The following is a 17,706-nucleotide window of genomic DNA, read 5'->3' as shown; positions in this document are numbered from 1 at the left end:
GGATGGGGCATGCTGGCAAAACGTCTGCGTCTGTGTATAACAGTGAGCACTAGCACAGAACGAGAAGAGTGGAGAGAGCATGTGGACATTGCACAGTGATCTTGGGGTGCGTCTGCTGGTGTTATACACAGAACACTTTAACGGCCAAACTAGATGTCCGTACTTTTCCAATCGGAAAGTGTGACCTGGCAGGGAATGCCATACAGGCAGTGCTGCTTTGAGTATTCTGCATTCTCGTTGCTATCTGTCAGTGTAGGGACGAAATTCTTGCTTATTCTGAAGAAGAGTCATCAAAAGATCTTGATTTGATTTTACTGGATCTCTTTGTGTACATATATTAATGCTGTAAAATTCTGAATGGAAGCTGTTATGTATTTTGTCTTTTCTATTAATTTCACTGAAATGTTAACAGTTCGTGTAAAATGTTACATATTGTTTGTCTTTTCTGTGTTGTGTTTCAAATTGTGGAATGGTACAGCAAAAAGCTGCGGTACATATTGTTGCAGCTTTTCTATATACTTGTTGAAATAAATTGCTGCTCCACTTGAACCTAGTTTATGCTGCTGAAATGTGCTTGTACGTCTTTTATGCATGCAATCAGAGCATGCATGTTTACGTTGGCTGGTTTCTATCTGACTGCACTCTATAACAAGCGCTTCTAAGTTAACCAGAACGTAGCGTTTATTTCTTATCGACAGCGAACTGCGCAATCTGGTTGTACACAGCTCTGCTATAACATGACAATGATTTCCTAAAGAGCGAGCATGCATGTTTACAAAAGCAATGCTCACCAAGTGGAAACATTTTGGTACATCAGCCTGTTCAGACATCTTACTCTCCCAGGCGTTGATTTATTGCTGCACTCGTGATGGGTGAGTGGTTAAGACAAGCCAGCGACAAGTATACCGTGGTTCCTCTGTAAGCATTAAGATTTAGCTGGCGCTAGAATTTCTTGGTAAACGCTGATTGCGAAATAGTAATCGGTTCCAAATAGGGCTGGGGTTCGACTAAAAAGGTTTAGCCAGTTAATAAAAGGCCTTTATCTATTCTTTAATTGGTTGGTGCAATTTATAGAGAACAAAAAGAGTGAAACCACATTTTGAATTTGACGTCTTTTCTGGTCCGATATTAGGTCATCAACTTAAAGGAATCGAAATTCTACACATTCTCCCGCTTTTACCATTTTTTAACTTCGACTGATCCGTTGAGGAGCCTTTGTTGTCACTACATGTTTACTGTAATTATTGACGGGCCTATTGCAACTCAACGCAGATGGGTTGAACAACCTCAGATAAGCTCATGATGCCTAATTGGAGACCTGATATTTGGTTTACTGGGCTCGTGTGATTTAAGCAAATTAGCCGAATAAAAATTTAATTACTATCACTGCATTAATAAATTAACTGGGGGGCTAATATTGGAAATTCTGCAAGGAAGGCTTGAGCAGAGCTAGCCTCATTGAAAAACGCTTGGTTTGTGACAGGAGACTGCCACAAGCCAAGTAAGACAGCGGTTTCACAGCAAAGCTGTGTGCAGGTACCCCCTATGATTTGTGTCGTGCGTTCTCACACAAAACTTACGTATCCCACAAGCACAAACAGGAAAAATAAAATGACAGTACAACACACCACACCTGCGCAATGCTGTCTGCCCAGCAAGCCGCCATAGCCCGGCTTCTACAGCAGAGCTTTGCACTTGCGCTGCTACCATACCCAGAGGCTAGCAAGCCGGGCCACTATGCAATACGCGGAATTGAAGCAAAAAGTACATCTTCTGAATACAGCTAATACCGTGTTCATTTCAATAGTTATGCACAAAACTCGCGTCATACTTACATGATGAATGATAAGACAGACACTCATTAACAATGTGAAGTCTGTAGCACTTGCCAAAATCACAGTGGCAACAGCAACATCTGCTTGGCAACACGGAAACAACACTCAATATCTGTACATACATAACATATGAAATACATATCTAACCAAATTACACCTTGTTATACAACACAGCACATGACATTAGCATTCTTTCATATGGAAGAGCCCTGAACATATGCAAGAGCACTGAACTAGTGGGTGTTTCATACCTCCCACCCTGTGGATTTCAAAATTCAAAAAAGTTTTATGGTCAAGTCAACCGGAGAGGGGTGGCTAGCCTATGTTTCCTTTCTCTCCTTTTACGGTTTGAGGGAAAAAAGGTTGACTTCAGTTAACGTTCTGCTGTTACACGGTCTGGGTAAAAGAAGGTTGGCGTCTGTTGCAGGGCGTCGCCGTGAAATCGCTCATGAAATGCCCAAAACTTTAATTCAACCCTGTCGTGTCATCGCCCACTTTTGCCAGCATGGCTCTTCTTTCCCGCAGTATACAGTTGTACGGAACACTGTAGCCAGCAACAACTATATCGCGCTGCCTATGGAAGGATTAAGACAGTTACCACAAGGCAATCCCCACAGTGGGTACGTGCTGCTTGTGAAGCCATCACCTGCAATATTATACCCTGCAAATTCTGCAATAAAGCGACGCAAGCACAGTCGTGTCACATCGTAGATGCTAAGCTTGTGATGGAAGACTGCTAGCTGTTTTATTCTACAAGCACGACTTGCAGTTTTTAAATGTGGGAGTTCTCTCTTGGGAGTACTCTCCAAAGCTACACCTCGGCTACGAAATGTGCAGTAGTGGAGGCCTATGAATTAAAGGGATACTAAAGGGTGGAAACAGGTTGGCCTGTATCGACGGATTCAACAAAGAGCGGGAACAGGTTGGCCTGTATCGATGGATTACGGTGCCGAGAATCTAAATACACCATTCTCGCAACTATTTTGTGACGCAAAGGCCACGCCACGAAAAAAATGAAAGGGAAGCAGGTGATAAAAATGCAAGCTTTGTTTGCTTATTTCTCAGCAAATAATGTATCGTTGCTCGTCGAAAAAAAGCCCAGAAAACTACGAAACGTATGATCTCTCACTTCAAACAAAATTTCATTCAGCCTTTAGTGTTCCTTTAATTTTGACTACCTGGGGAGCTTTAACGTACACTGAGATATCCACATTTGGGGACCTCTTTGTTTTCACCTCAATCGGAGAAGTAGCTGCCACGGCCAGGGTTGAACCAGCAAAAAAACACACAGGGCTTTCCTGGCCAGCAGCGGCATTCGCTGAGCAAGCCTTATGCTTCAATTTAGCGGGAGCGTACTTGTGTTCCCCATACAGGGGGACCTGCCGCTTTACCCTGCCGGTAAGCTTCTCAGCAATCACTGCGTTTTAAAAAAAATGCAGGAGACTTGGTAGGATCTCCTCTTTCCACATGGCTTTGCAAAAAAAAATCCTTTCCACATGGGTGGATGCTGCCACACATTCGGCATTTGTCCAAACCACAAAGTCGCACCAAGGGAGACCTGTTACACCCATTAGTCCCTGCACCTGGTAATATACTCGTGGTTTTTTTGAGCTCCACATCCTCGTCAAGAACCCTACAGCAAAACGTGGGTGCTGGTGTTACTTCATCAACAGTCTTGCCCTTGAAGTGAGCACTTGTGAGCACTTAACCTCAAGTAGGCCAATGTCACTGCCTTCAAAGACAAGTCTGTCAGGTGAAGCAGCAATGAAGGGGTGATCACGATGGATGTGGAGGACCGTGTGGCCAAGTGAAATTTCACGATTTCTACTGGCCATCACAAAACTGTACGCCTTGACAGCGTCATCTTCGTGATACGTGCCGTACTAGATAGGCTCCGTCGAAACCTGTCGGGGGTACATCATCTCGCGCACAATGCTGTCAGGCTTACGGCAACGAACAATTCTTATCAACTTCGATGCGGTCAGCCTCCCAGTGCGTTCGCTGTGCCACTGGATGTTTTCAATCTGGCCCATCATCGCTACATGTATAGCAGCCCTCTCCTTGGCTGTCATCGGCTGGATAGCTGCAAAAATCACACCACCCTGCCATTACTCAAAACATAACAATGCATGGAAGGAGGGAAATCACGTCTATGACATGTACCTATTTTGGTGGCAAAGTATGAGCGAACATTTTAACATTAGGCTAACAAAAGTCACTAACCCGGGCCATATTTTGGACATACTTATGGTGCACTATGAGAGGACCAGTAGGCATGACTGTGAGCTCCTGATCTAGAACTGCCAAGTTCAGAGTGATAATATGAGTATACACCCTCGTTCATTTGTACTATCCATAGTCTGTCCAAACCTGACGTTTTTTTATTTGAAGTTTTGAAAAAGAAAAACTGCCATAGTTTTCAGGGAAACCATGCACGGTTACCCACAAAAGAGTGAAAGCTGTAATGAAAACAACAAAAGCTGAAAACTGTAGACAAAAAAACTGCCATAGTTTTGAGGCAAACCATGGGCGGCTTTCTCCCAAAACAATAAAAGCTGTAGCGAAAAAAATGAACGCTGAAAGCTGTAGACAATGAAAGCTGTAGTAGTTGCCTGACTAGGCCCGTAGCACCAAACAGCATTTACCCACCTATTCCCAAAGCTGACGTAAGTACAACTTTTGCCTTCACGCTTTTTAGTGCCTTGATATGTTTCAAAAAGTAAACTTATACTGAAAGGAGGCCTGTTTGTGACCTTCGCGGCCCGAAAAGCAAGCTCTATTTAAGGTAGCTTCCGGCCCACCCTAAGCGTTCCGTTTCCCTACCAACACCGCTGACTACAACGATAGCTTAGCTGAGCTTGCAAATGTCACGTGCCGTGCACGAGACATTGATAAAGCTGAAAAAAAAAAAACGGAGCGTTTCCTGCATGCAAAACACCGACCTCTTTGGTGGAGTCATCTAAACAAGTTACACTTTCAAGAAAGGGGATGTCAGTTAGGGTTGCCACCTTTCCCAGAAGAAAAAAAAACTGGCCCTTCGGCAGGGGGGGGGGGGGGGGCATGGTTTATAGAATGTTTAATTTATGTTGAAAAAAAGATGCCATGTTCTTTGATATGCAGTGCCATTTATTGTAGCATATTCCTGGAGACATTTTGGTTGTTGCTCTGGATGTGCTTCACTAAAAAGTAACCGCAGTTGCTGACTGTGGCGGCGGCAATTCGTTTTTTTTTGTTTTCTCCCTTAGGTCCCCCTCATCTCAGCCAGCGTGCTTGCCCTCGTATGTTCTGTGCTAGCGTGCATTCGTTCATATTGTCGACATATATTTATCTGCTTAGTTGTTGCATGAATGCTTTTAAAATTCCAAAAAAGAAATAATCACAGCACGAGGACCAAAAACCAGCCAATGACGGCCGGTTTTAAGTGTGGACCGGCAACCGCCACTGTTTAAAGAGACCGGACAGGCCGGTTCAAAACCAGGCAGGTGGCAACCCTAATGTCGGTGTGGGGAAAAGTTGCGCAACTGATCATCATTTGGGTTACTGTTGCAAGTGACGATCAAATATTTGCTACAATGTTAAGCTTAAAGTTTTTTTATGGGTACTGGCCACAGACAGTGCTGGCTGATCTAAGCGCTTCTAAATAGCTGCCGCTAGGGCATCCGTCCTTATTCGTGCACAAGTAAAGTCCCGCCCACACGCTGCATGCAGATTGGCACGTCCCGTGCTAGCTAGCCTCGTTTGCAGGTGCGTAACTTGCTTCGGAAAGGGTGCCTTTCATAAGGGGGCATTAAGGAAAATTTCTGAAACTTGTGGAGGCGTTCTCTTAATGCGGTCCTTTTCCGATTTTTATGAAAGGTGGCCTTACGGCACAAGTTCACTTTGCTTTCTGAATATGGAGGCTAGACACTCAATGCTTCAAGTTAAAAGCTTCTTAGCTCACCATCATACTCCTTTTGAAGGAGCTCCTGGATGCTCGGGCTTTGCAGGTCCTCCGAGTCTCCGATGGCCCGATGTTGAAGTGCCCCCCCAGGTGGTGGCAGTGCGGCTGAACTTTCCTGAAGGACCTACAATGTTGTGAAGTTGGAATTTAGTTTTCTCTGTGCAAGGCAATAGTCACAGTAAGGCACTTTTTGCGCCGCGCGGAGTAACTGCCAACTACGGTGATGAGGCGCAGAAGCCACTCCAGTTCTTAAGTTGTCCCCGAGATAGTGAAATTATTTACTGAAAGTTGCTTTTGTGTACACATAGTATGCACTGGGAGCCCATTGCATGGTTGCATTACACCGCTCTAGTGGCGGCCCTACATGTTTGTGGTGTTCACACCATCGGATACGGTGCTGTGCTTCAGTCGGCATGTTCTTGCAAAGCACTTCTCGTGTACTTAAATAGGACATTAAGGAGCTCCTTTAGCTTTTGCATAGATACAAATTTGTATACATGGGTTTACTAGTTACTAAACAGTGAGTGAGGTTGGGGTGGAGATCATCGCAGTTCCTCATAGCTGCTGTGTGTGTATGAGAAGATTGCTGGCATCTAGGCAGCAGCCTGAATTTTTTGCGCCTAAGTTTCGTATAAAGGGTCTTGCTCTGTTGTCGACAATGCACAAGTCCATTGGCACCACTACAACGTCGATGAGTCACATAAATAAGCTTTAGCGCAGCGAAAGGCACGGACGGTGAAAAGGACGAGTCCATACTTTTTTTATGCCGCACGTCCCGTCCTTTTCACCGTCCGTGTCTTTCGCTGCGCTAAACTTATTTACGTAACATGAACCAACTCACCCAGCAACACGTTTTACTAAAGAACGATGATAAGGTTTGTTGCTTCAAAAATTTTTCAAGTAATTCCACTGTGTTGCGATTGCGGTCTGTTCTATAATACTGCAGCAGTGGTACTTTGTTCATCTATGGAATAGGTCTACAAAGTGGCCCCATGACAGAAATAGCTCACTAGCGTATACGAAACAATGCTTGTTGACCTTTGGTAGAAAAAAGTGTGCGGTGGGTTGTACACCCTTGCTCTCTCAGGGCTCTTGAAAACCAGTACCGAACATAAAGGATGTGCTTGGTGGAGACAGCGAAAAATGAGGTGCCAGGCTTAAAGGGACGCCAAAGGGTGGAAACCAGCTGGCCTGCATCGATGGATTACGGTGCCGAAAATCTAAATACACCACTCTCGCAACTGGCAGTTCTTTAATAAGGGAGAAAGCGCCAGAACGTGAAAACGGGACATAACCCCGTACGCGTTTGGGTACTGCATTTTGTGACGTCGCAAAAGTGGCGTACTGCGAGAGCTCATTGTAGAAGCGTCTATATGTTTTCCTGAAATAAACAGTTCCTCAGTTGTTGAGCGCGTGATATAAACATAAATAAAGGTTTCCTCTGAGTTCATCGTATCTAAAATACGCAGAATACAGCTTTTAAACACTGCGAAGCAGGCTGCTTTCCTCGCTGTTCAGTCAGCCATCATGCTTTCGGTTTAGTTTTTGAAAAGCATTCGTGCACAAGTGGCGAAGACAACATTCGACGGTGAGCGCCTGAGCCTCTGCAAGCAATATACCCAGCAGGAAGCAGCTGAAGGGTTAAAGCCCCTTCCCCGAACCGCTAAAAGGAACAAAATGCACTGCAGGTGGTTAACCGAGCCGCCTGAGCTTCCAATATCCCGTCCTGTACGCGCGGAGGAGTAGAAGTAACACTTTATTTACAATGTTGCTATGCGCGCCCGGTTCGAACATAATCACCCGTGAAATCAACTTACTGCGAGTGGTTAGCTGGATGATCGGCCCATTCACCTCAAGCCACCGTTGCTAATCCATAAAGCATGCGTCGCTCTGCCCTACTAGACTACTCAGCACGACTGCCGTGAAGAGTGTTTATTTCACACTAGGTTCGTGCCACGTGAGTGAAGATAATATGAGATGGCTCGTAAAGCCTGTGATCACCAGACGCGGTGAAGAGAAAATGTCCTCCTGAGCGGCGCCAGCCAGGAGCCGAGGACGCCCCATTTGATATTCGAAAGAGTGCTTGTTGCTTCAAACCAGCCTTCGCTTGCAGCCGGCTGGATGAAGTGTGAGAATCCGGAATATCCGGAGTAGGCGGGCACACCGGCAGCTCAAGATTCGAAAAACGTTTCTAATTCCGCCGATGAAAAATTATAACCGCCTAAGCCGACCTGCTCGGCCAGATGAACGTAGCCGTAGTTGGCCGTGGCCTGGCGCTTCTCTCATATTTTGTGACGCAAAGTCTCTGTGACGGATAAACGAAACGGAAGTGGGTGAGGGAAATGCAAGCAATGTCTGCTCATTTCTCGGCAAAAAACGTGTCGTTGCTCATCGAACAAAAGCCAAGAGAGCTATGAAACGTATGATCTTTCGCTTCAAACAAAATTTTATCCAGCCTTTAGTGTGCCTTTAAATGTGAACCAGACAAGCCCCTCACGCAGTACGAGGAGGACTCTGTGACACTGCTGAATGATATAGAAATACAGCCTTAATGAGCAGAAACAGTTCTTTGGATAACGGCCATATCGGTGATAAAACACAATTAATGGAAAGCATCAAACCTTGAAAGCACCAACTACTGTCACATGCAAAACACTGCAAATGTGAAAGCTGGGTGGCACACAAGTGTTACCTTTGAAGGCCCTGTGCATACTATGTATGTCATGCACTGCAAATTGCAATGTAGTAATGCTTACTTCTTCTGGTGACTCATTTTTTGCCAGATACCGAAGCATGGTGCAGTTTGGGGTGGGACGCTTCAGCCTTTGCACAAGTCCCGTGTCATCACAGCGCTGTAACCCTCCTGTCGGGTCGTACCGCTTCCTTTTCTTTTCCGTTCTTGTTGTGGAGTTTATCTCCACCAGTGGAATGGGAGGTGCAGGCTTTTTGGCTAGGAAGAGAATGCCAGTGAGGCTTAGTCTCGAAAACAACACGCAGTAATTATCGTAGCGGGTAGACTAGCTTTGCTTACTAATATAACATTAGTACAAAAAAATTGGCCGCGTATCTGCTAACTTGATTGCAAATATCGACGAAAGACTATACTTGCCTGGCATCCCTGCCAAGTAAATGCCTCCCTTTTCTTTCCCGCTCACCTCTCAATCATGCACCCATCCGTCTAATGGCGACGATGGTTGAACGAGAAGCTTTTTCATGACAGATTGTTTGAATGGCCAATTCCACACTGCGCGTACGTGGTACTCTGGAAGTACCCAACACTTTCTTGAAATTCCGCAGGAAAGAGCGCGGCCGACCGCTTTTGTATTTGTCTGGACGTATTTTGTATTTGTCTGGACGTAACACTGACACCAAACTTGGACGCTGAGATTTGGCTGAGGGTATACAAGCAGATTGTTCAGTATTTGCCTCAACTTTGGCTGGACAGCTGAATCGAGGGACAGACAGACACACAGATTTTCGCATTGAAGTAGCTCAAAAACGCCCAACGTCTTATAAGACTACGAAAACCTCATATTCCTTTGCAACGTTCTGACTCAACAAACTGGTTAGCACATGTAGCTCACGATACCCTTGCCACATGATAAAAGAGAAAAACAAGGCACAGCGTGTGAAGAGAAGTACAAGGCTGTGCTTACCTGCTGCAGGCACAATCCATGCACACGGGACCTGTGTGCACGTCACGTCTGCTGGGGCAGCTGCTGCTCTGGCACTTGCTTGCAACAGCAAGCCTACCACGTGCTGGCGCGTACCGCTAAGGCTGTAACGCAGAACCCCAAAGATCACAACCAAGCCCACGGTATGTCACAGAAACAAATGCAAGCCCTGTACCCCTTGACTTGGCTCAGGGGTTGCATTGATCATTAGTACAAAGTTCACATATTATCCAGCCATTTCCAGGAGTCGATTATCCCCAGCACTTGCATTAGTGGGAACCGCCTTCCTTTCTCTGTTGCTGCAATAACTGATGAGACTGCTTTTTCGATCTTCTTTTAGCAACCTGTTGTCGTGAATGTTGATGTTTATGTTGTTATTCTCAGCTTGTATTTGTGCTCTTGGTTTTCTGTTTCTGTTACACTCCTAGGATGTAAGCCACTTTCCTCTGTAACACCCTTTGGGCCCTGGAAGTATCTAACTAGATAAAAAAACTACAAACACATTAACTACATCATAAGCAAAAAGAAACAAAAAACGCACGTCACACGATGGCACCTTGAGCTTTCCAACTTGCCACCAGTCGCTGCTCAGCATCCCTAAACCGATGCCTGTCACACTACGAAGGCTTCCCCTCTCAGCTTCACAAACGTCCACATCAGAAATACTTGAGACGACTCCGATACACGGACTTAAACAGAGACTTAAAGTGCTACCAGATGTGCAGCCTAGTATTCACAACAGCAACCTTTCGCGACAGCCGTTAATGCAGCCTGAATAAAACCCAGCCATACACCCGACCGAGGAAGGTTCCACGATTTCCAACTCTAGGGCATTGTCACTGAAACCACTAGCATGGCTTCCGAAACGTCGCGCATTATCGTCGCTCGCAAATGAAGTGCAAGCCTAAGTTTGTTAAAGGGGCCCTGAAAGGCATTTTGAGCACACTAAATGAACTAGCGCAATCGCTAGATTGGGTCGCCAACGTCACCTGTGCCAAGTATTACTCTTTTACGCGCAGCGGAAAGCTCACACTTTTGTTGCAAAGTTTGTCGCTTTTTTCTCACCCTTTCCTTCGTGTTTTTGGACGCCGCCATCTTCACATGTCTACATCATCGATTCCCAGATGTTCGTCATGAGCTAGACATCCTGCTATTGGGCGGCTTTTTCACGCACTTCCGGCAAAGAGATGAGTCGTCTGCTCAGCGTCGGCTCGCCGGCTGATCTGCCAGCGGAGTGCCGGAGTGCTTTGACATTTTACGACAAACGAAACAAGTGTAAACAAACGCTTAACCGTTCGTATTGAATGCAACACGACCATAACACGACGTGGATTTTATCTTACGTGAGTACGTACCATAAAGAAAGTCCCGTGGCACTTCTTTGGTGCAATCGCAGAGAACGCCCTGAGCCGAATGCCCGGGTTTGACGCGTACATTTTATTCAACTTCAAAACAATCCAGAGATGCGTTTCGAACGAACGCAACGTCACAACATGCGTTGCAGGTCTGAACCGCGATTGACAGACGATGAGTTGCCTCCTCCTGCCCGTCGTAAATTCGGCACTCACCTCACACCCGGTTTGCGGGGACGAGCAGCAAGTCACAACTCTGGCGCGCAAGCGAGAAGGCTTTTAGCCAGGCACACTGCACATACCCCATGCGAGGTTGAGTGGTACGTCGTTCGAGAAAGATAATCCAGACCATGGGAAGCACTATCCACCCGCAGAAGTACAATGTCGCATTTCATCGCGAAACGAACGCGTCCACAACACACAGGAGGCGATGCACACACACACACACAGCTTCGGTCGCTGCATTGGCTTAGCTGCAAGCTTCGTTCGGACAATCAGCGATGCTACGACGATACAGAGCTGCGTGAGGACGACGTGCTAGCCACTTCACGTATTTAAAAACACAGGGGCAAAGAACTAGGTTCATCGGAAGCAAAAAATCTTTCCTCCATTATAGTGCCTGAAATATACTGGCTAGTGTGCCGAGGGCGAGCTCCAGGCGGGCGCCGGGAGCGATGTACGCGGCCGTCTGCCGCTTGGGGCGCTGCCGTGCGGGAGTGTGCGCGTTCATCCGGCCCGAGAAGATCGCGCGGTACCTCCGAGCTGCGTAGCAGACGGCAGCGGCAGAACTTTCCATTCCCGCTTGCGACGAAAGCGAGCGAAAGCGACGGGAATTCTGTCGCGCAACCAAAAATTTGTCCCGACCATTCGACAAAAACGATCGTCGCGCGACAAAGCGACGGAATTCCTGCCGCTGTCACTCGCTTTCGTCGCAAGTGCGAACGGGCCTTTATGCGCAATCTCCGCCCCACATAAAACAAGCTCTTGCTTGTCGCCTGAGCATACGGTTGATATCTGACTACGTTACACTGTGCTTGCCAGTGTATTTAAACGATGTCACTAGGTTTGAAACGTACGCGCTCGGCGTGCAGCTTTGTAAACGCAAGCGGTTTCACATACGCACGCTATTTTGCTGCTAATAGAGTTTTAGTACAGCGTTTGTGGCCTTTGCATACGCTAAACGCTAAATTTTTGCGTCCCGCTACGTGACACCGCGATGGGAGTTTTAGTAGAGCGTCTCATCAGTTTCGCGTAGCGACACACTAATGCATACGGCGCCATCTGTCAAATGTTTTCCGAAATGTCTCGCCGGCTGATCTGCTAGCGGAGTGCCGGAGTGTTTGGACATTTTACGACTATCCAAACAAGTGCAAACAAACGCTTTACCGTCAGTGTTGAATGCAACACATGGGTGCAGCTTGTCAGAACACGGGTTCTCGCTGATCGAGTGCAGCGTTGGTTTGCTCTTCGTCTTCACGTTCATCGCCGCTGATAAAGCGATCCGATCCGGCGCGTTTTGTGCACGGGTTCTGTGTCGGTTGAAAATGTCTTTTTTCACATGCCGCCGGTAGTAGGAATTACAACCACCGCAAAATAACACCCGGCACCAGCGGGGCCACATCTGAGACCGCGCTTTTTGGATAAACAGTGCGCGGTGCACCAAAGGGAACGAGCGCACGATTCTCCCCACGCGGCTGCGAGTTCGCCGCCGATACCAACTGCAGCTACGTTCACCGCGAAAGGGCAAGGCCAGGCCGCACACATGCGGCCAGGTCATTCGTTCGCTTTTCCAGCCTGTGTCCATGGTGTCTACAGAGATGAAAAAGCCGAAAGAGCTGGCCCGTAGCAGACGGCAGTCTGTGGGAGCGCAATAGCGGAAGTACGTCACCGCTGAGGAGCGGAGCATCATGGGAGGGGAGGCCAACAGCGAAGAAACAGTTGAAAGGAGGAGGAAATACGGCGCGACGATAATTCGCGGTTTTTTGATTTACGATTTCTCAGCTAATACTCATCGCTTTAACAAAATTCTTGCAGGAGGAGATTGCTAATACATTGCTTTATTTGGTTACATGTACATCCATGCATCGGCGGAAGGCATTTCAGGACCCCTTTAAGTCAAGGGTGTTACGGAAGGGGGTTACGCTTCACAGCAGCGATCACAGGCACAGTGCAGCCGCAAATCTCCGCCATTAAACAGGTTGAAAGCTATCTTATACTCACCCGGCAGGACTAAGGCAGTGACCTCCAAGCACAGCACCCGTACGCTTGTCGATGACGGCGTGAACTATGCAAAAGCCGCCTTTCATTGACGGCAGGCAAATACTTCTCAGAAGAAGAAAGGGCGACTGAGCAGAAAGTTCATTGCACATCACAGCGCGAACATAGCCCTCTTCGTGAAACCTTTCGCCTCTCGTCGTTTGCCGATCGCTGGGTGCACCGCTCGCCTGCATGTACTGCCGACGTTGCTCCTTTGTAGGGAGCTTAGTCGACCGGGCCAAGTCCGTTCAGCCGTTGGTAACGGCAGGAAAGCCTCCCGGAATGAAGTGTTCCCCTGGCGATTGCATGCTGATGCAGTTGCAGTCGTCAGGGGACGTATAAGATTAAAAAAAAGCGACTAGGTGAGCCGGAAAGCTACCTTCTTTTCGAGCGTCGAAAAACAACGCGCTCACGCCGAAGGCAACAACCACGACGCACCGCGCTAACCTTGACCTCCAATCGGCTTTCCGTCGCTACCTCAAGAGGGCGCCACACCGCAGTAAAAAAGCCGGATTGGCACTATTCATCATTGCACTGCGAGCTAGCGGGCTCAACACTTGGTGAGGATACCCACATAGCCGGCAAAGCGAAGACATGGTTAAGTCTACGATTGTCCTCAAGGGTGCAACAGGGTTTGTTGCACCTTTGAAAGGCCAGAAATGGCAGGAGCGGATCCGTTTGTAGCAGTAATACAAAATGCTTGTATTGTGGAGGAACCCACTGAAACGACCTGGACAGCAGCCTTTGAAGTTGAGTCTGCAGATTGCTGGTTGGTTCATTTGCAAGAAGGGCGTAGGTATCTGCGTTGCTCAACAGGTGCAATATCTTGTCATGGTAGTCGCTTCGGTTAAGAAGAACAGTGGCGTTACCCTTGTCGGCCGGTAGAAAGGCAATGCTGTCGTTGTTTCGGATGTTTTGTGCTGGCAGGACAACGACGAATATTGCCAATTCAGCGGACTCTGTAAAATGGTACGAGAGCGGAAGCTTGGGCTAGTGTAATACATTGCGTTGGCGGGAGGCGCGAATTAACACGAGGACAGAGAAGAGAACAATAACACAGACATGACGAAGCGCTTCGTCTTGTCTATGTTGTTGTTCTCTTCTCTGTCCTTGTGTTAATTCGCGCTTCCCGCCAATGCAGGGTACGAGACTTGGTTTTTAGTGAAGACGAGGTTATGATGTCTTTCGATGTAACCGCACTGTTCACTAGCATTCCAGTGAACATTGCAGTGCAAATGAGCACAGAAGCCCTGTGTTCGGGCGCTAAACTCGCCGACCGCACTCCCTTCAAGGTGCCTGAACTAAGTGAGCTACGTCGCTTTTGCCTCAGCAACACCTAATCTTCCTAAGGGTGCAAAATGTAGAAACAAACCCACAGAACAGCTGCGGGCCCCTACATACCGGCCGCCGTGGCCAACATTGTTTTGGAAGCGGTCGAGCAGAACGTTCTGGACAATCTCACGCCCGCTCAAAAGGTCTTTCTACGGTATGTGGGCGACTGTTTCGGCACCCTCCCTAAGCAGGACGAGCCCAGGATGTTGTAAGCCTTCAACTCGGTTGAACCTTACGTACAGTTTACGTGTAAACCAGAGACTGGGGAGAACCTTACATTCCTTGATGTCCGCATTCGTCGTTAGAATGGCTGCGTATCCTTCACCGTTTGCCGCAAGAAGACGCGCGCCGGATGCTACCTGCTGTACAGCTTGTGCCACCCAAATGCTCACAAGAGGTCTTTCGTCTCGTCATCATCACCGGAGTTACACGCCTATGCTCCGATCAACACAGATTGAAGGAAGAATTGACTACTGTCCACAACGAGCTGTCGGTACACGGATACCCTGGGGAATTTGTGGTAGGAATCGAAAAACAGATTCTACGACCTAACGGCATCGCCAGCAAGACGGCCGCCATGTGCGCCGGCATGCCTTATGTTCAAGGAGTCAACGAGGCATTTTGCTCAACATGCCGCGGTTATGGCAGCCACCTGCCAGAGGTGAGTCCTTCATATACATAAGAAAGGATCTGGTGTACCAGCTGCTTTTACCCTTTTTGCTTCAGCACTGCTTTGCCACACAAGTTCGGGCTACGAGAGCGCACTATGAATACAGATACGAGAACCCACAAAACGATGTGCAACGGTTACCGACAAAACGACATTGTGTGCCGACTAGGCAGAACGGCGATGTCCGTGTCTAAAGCAACCCACGCAGGGTTAGGGTGCCAATAGAGTAGCGTGATATGGAATAGTGAATACGTTCAGGCAGTGCAGGACGCACGGGTTTTGACCCAAAATAATCAGCTCAAATGCCATCTGCTTATAAGAGAACCATGAACGTAGAGGGATAAAAAACGCAACCAAAAGTCGCAGGTACTGCGAAAATAAACCTGAAAATAGCAACCAAGCACATTCTAAGTGCAAGAGACAATTTGCCTATTAGACATTAAGGTTTGGGGTTGCTGTGGTAATCGATTGATTTTTCCGAATATTTTACCCCAAAGGACAAATTTTACAGATTAAGCAAAGAAAACAGTGCCAATTGAACTGGTCACCGAACTGTTTAATGCGGAGGATGTTGTAAACGTTACTTTGATCGTACGTTTAAGCTAGTAGCGTGCAAGGTAAAATGCCTCCTGTCTCATCCACACAGATAACAGTACCCTTGGACCGCAGAATGTTTCTTCCCATAAATGCCACAGAGAAGGGTCTCACTGCAGGCAGCGAATCCACGAGTATTAGGGGTTACGCTTATCGATACGAAGGGGGGGGGGTGCAGTGGAGCCCCAGATAGGAAGCAAAGGGGCGGAGAAACAGTGGAAACGCGTGGACAAGGGAGGGGGTGCGCCATCGACCTTGACAGAGGCCCTCCCGCCGCAAATAACTTGCACACTCTCGGCAGGAAAACGAAGCAGTTTTTTGCAGTGTTTTGGGCTTGGTTCCCGCCAATAGTTTTTGATTTTGTAAATGGGATCAACCCGATGATAGCAGCTTCGCTGGGTATTCCGCCTTCATATAAATGGTCCAGTTCACAAATATGGTCCAGTTCACAAAATGTCTTATCATTGTGTCAGCAGCACGTGGCGAGTACCCAACCGAGAAATCAGGACGCATTTAGGATGATGAAATCTAACTTCAAAAATGTTATTGGTTTAGTTAGCAAATGTACTGTCTGTGTTAGTGCTAAAGCAAAGCATTGATACCTTAACAGCGCATTAGAATAAACAAGATGAAAATGAAAGTACCCGTCCCACAACGTGCTTGAAAGGTGTGCATGGGGGTTTTCTCTAAGAGTGGAGTCTTACGTAAAAAATATGTTACACAGCAGTCCAATGTATTACACGTAATCGTCAGAAGCTCTATTTAGGCGATTTATACCACACGGGTAAAATAGTATTGTATCCAGTTTTGAGGGCACTGATTGTTTATTACAATGTAGAGAGACATGGCCCCATACATTTATGAAAGGGTGCTTTATTACTCATAGTTTTTCAAGAAGTTCATTTGCGTAAATTACTAAAGCCGACTTTAAAGAAACTCGCTATGTAGCATACTGGCTAGAAGGAATGCTTATGCATGGACAGAAGATAGTAACAATGTATTTGCCGTTTGATAAAATATCCCACCTGAACGTAAGGATATCTTCGACCACGTGGTCTGCGTATACGGAACGCACAGCTCTTTGGTCTGCACGAGGAACGTCGCACTTTTCAGTATGACAAAGGTGGGTCACCCAGGTAAGAGCGTGAAAAATTGCGTGCGTCTCTAATTTACATCATACTCTTTTTGTAGTCATGCGAACAGCCTCCTGTGATACTATGAATCCAAAAAACTAAATATAAATATTCTAGTACGTATTTAGTTTTCCGATATTCATGTATGAGCTATAGCTGCATCTATCAATAATACCGGCAACTCCAGCCTTGCTAGGGGGTACCGTCATCGTCACTGTTTGTTTCTGCATTTACGTCCAATACCGAATTCCAGGCAGTGAGCCCACCTGTATTACAGCCCCACACCAACAAAATGTGAGAGAATCAACTGAATATTCGGCATTTGCGAAGACTGTACCTCCTTGGGTCTGATAGACTCAGCCTTGTTACTTCCGTGGTCGACACCAGCGCAGGCTGCAGGGCATTCGCGGTGGCGACAGAACGCTCTTACCTAATTATGAATTACCATCAGAACTTCGTGACAGAGCAGCATTCGGGCTAGAGGGAGCAAAATTCGGGCTACTCTATAAGTGACTGATTCAATTACAAGCCATTTTTTTAACGGTAACCAATGCCTTACCTGCCATAAGATAGTGTATGGCAGAAGGTGGCTAAGGATGTTTCTTGCAGAGAATGCACCCGTACCCACCTTGAGTGCGAAAGGCACAGACGCATCGGAAGTGACGTCGTACACCCCGGTGAACAACAGCAATGGGTGGACGTCGTACGCGAACGACAGCTGCACCATCCGTGTCAGCGCATCTTCGGTTGGGTCGTCCACCATGTCGCGCATGTCGAGTTTGAAGCGAAAAAGGAAGGCCAGGACGCTGTCCAGGCCTTCTTGCGGATTCTCAGCGTACCGCACACACGACTTGAAAAGGTCACTGTTGCGGGTTCTATGCTGCTCTCCGTCAGGGGCGGTCGACTCCGTCTTCACCAGC

Source organism: Haemaphysalis longicornis, unplaced genomic scaffold, assembly GCF_048455015.1.
Source record: "Haemaphysalis longicornis isolate Haplotype H1 unplaced genomic scaffold, Haemaphysalis longicornis Haplotype H1 scaffold_11, whole genome shotgun sequence".
Taxonomy (NCBI): domain Eukaryota; kingdom Metazoa; phylum Arthropoda; class Arachnida; order Ixodida; family Ixodidae; genus Haemaphysalis; species Haemaphysalis longicornis.
Note: the sequence above shows the minus strand (reverse complement) of the source record.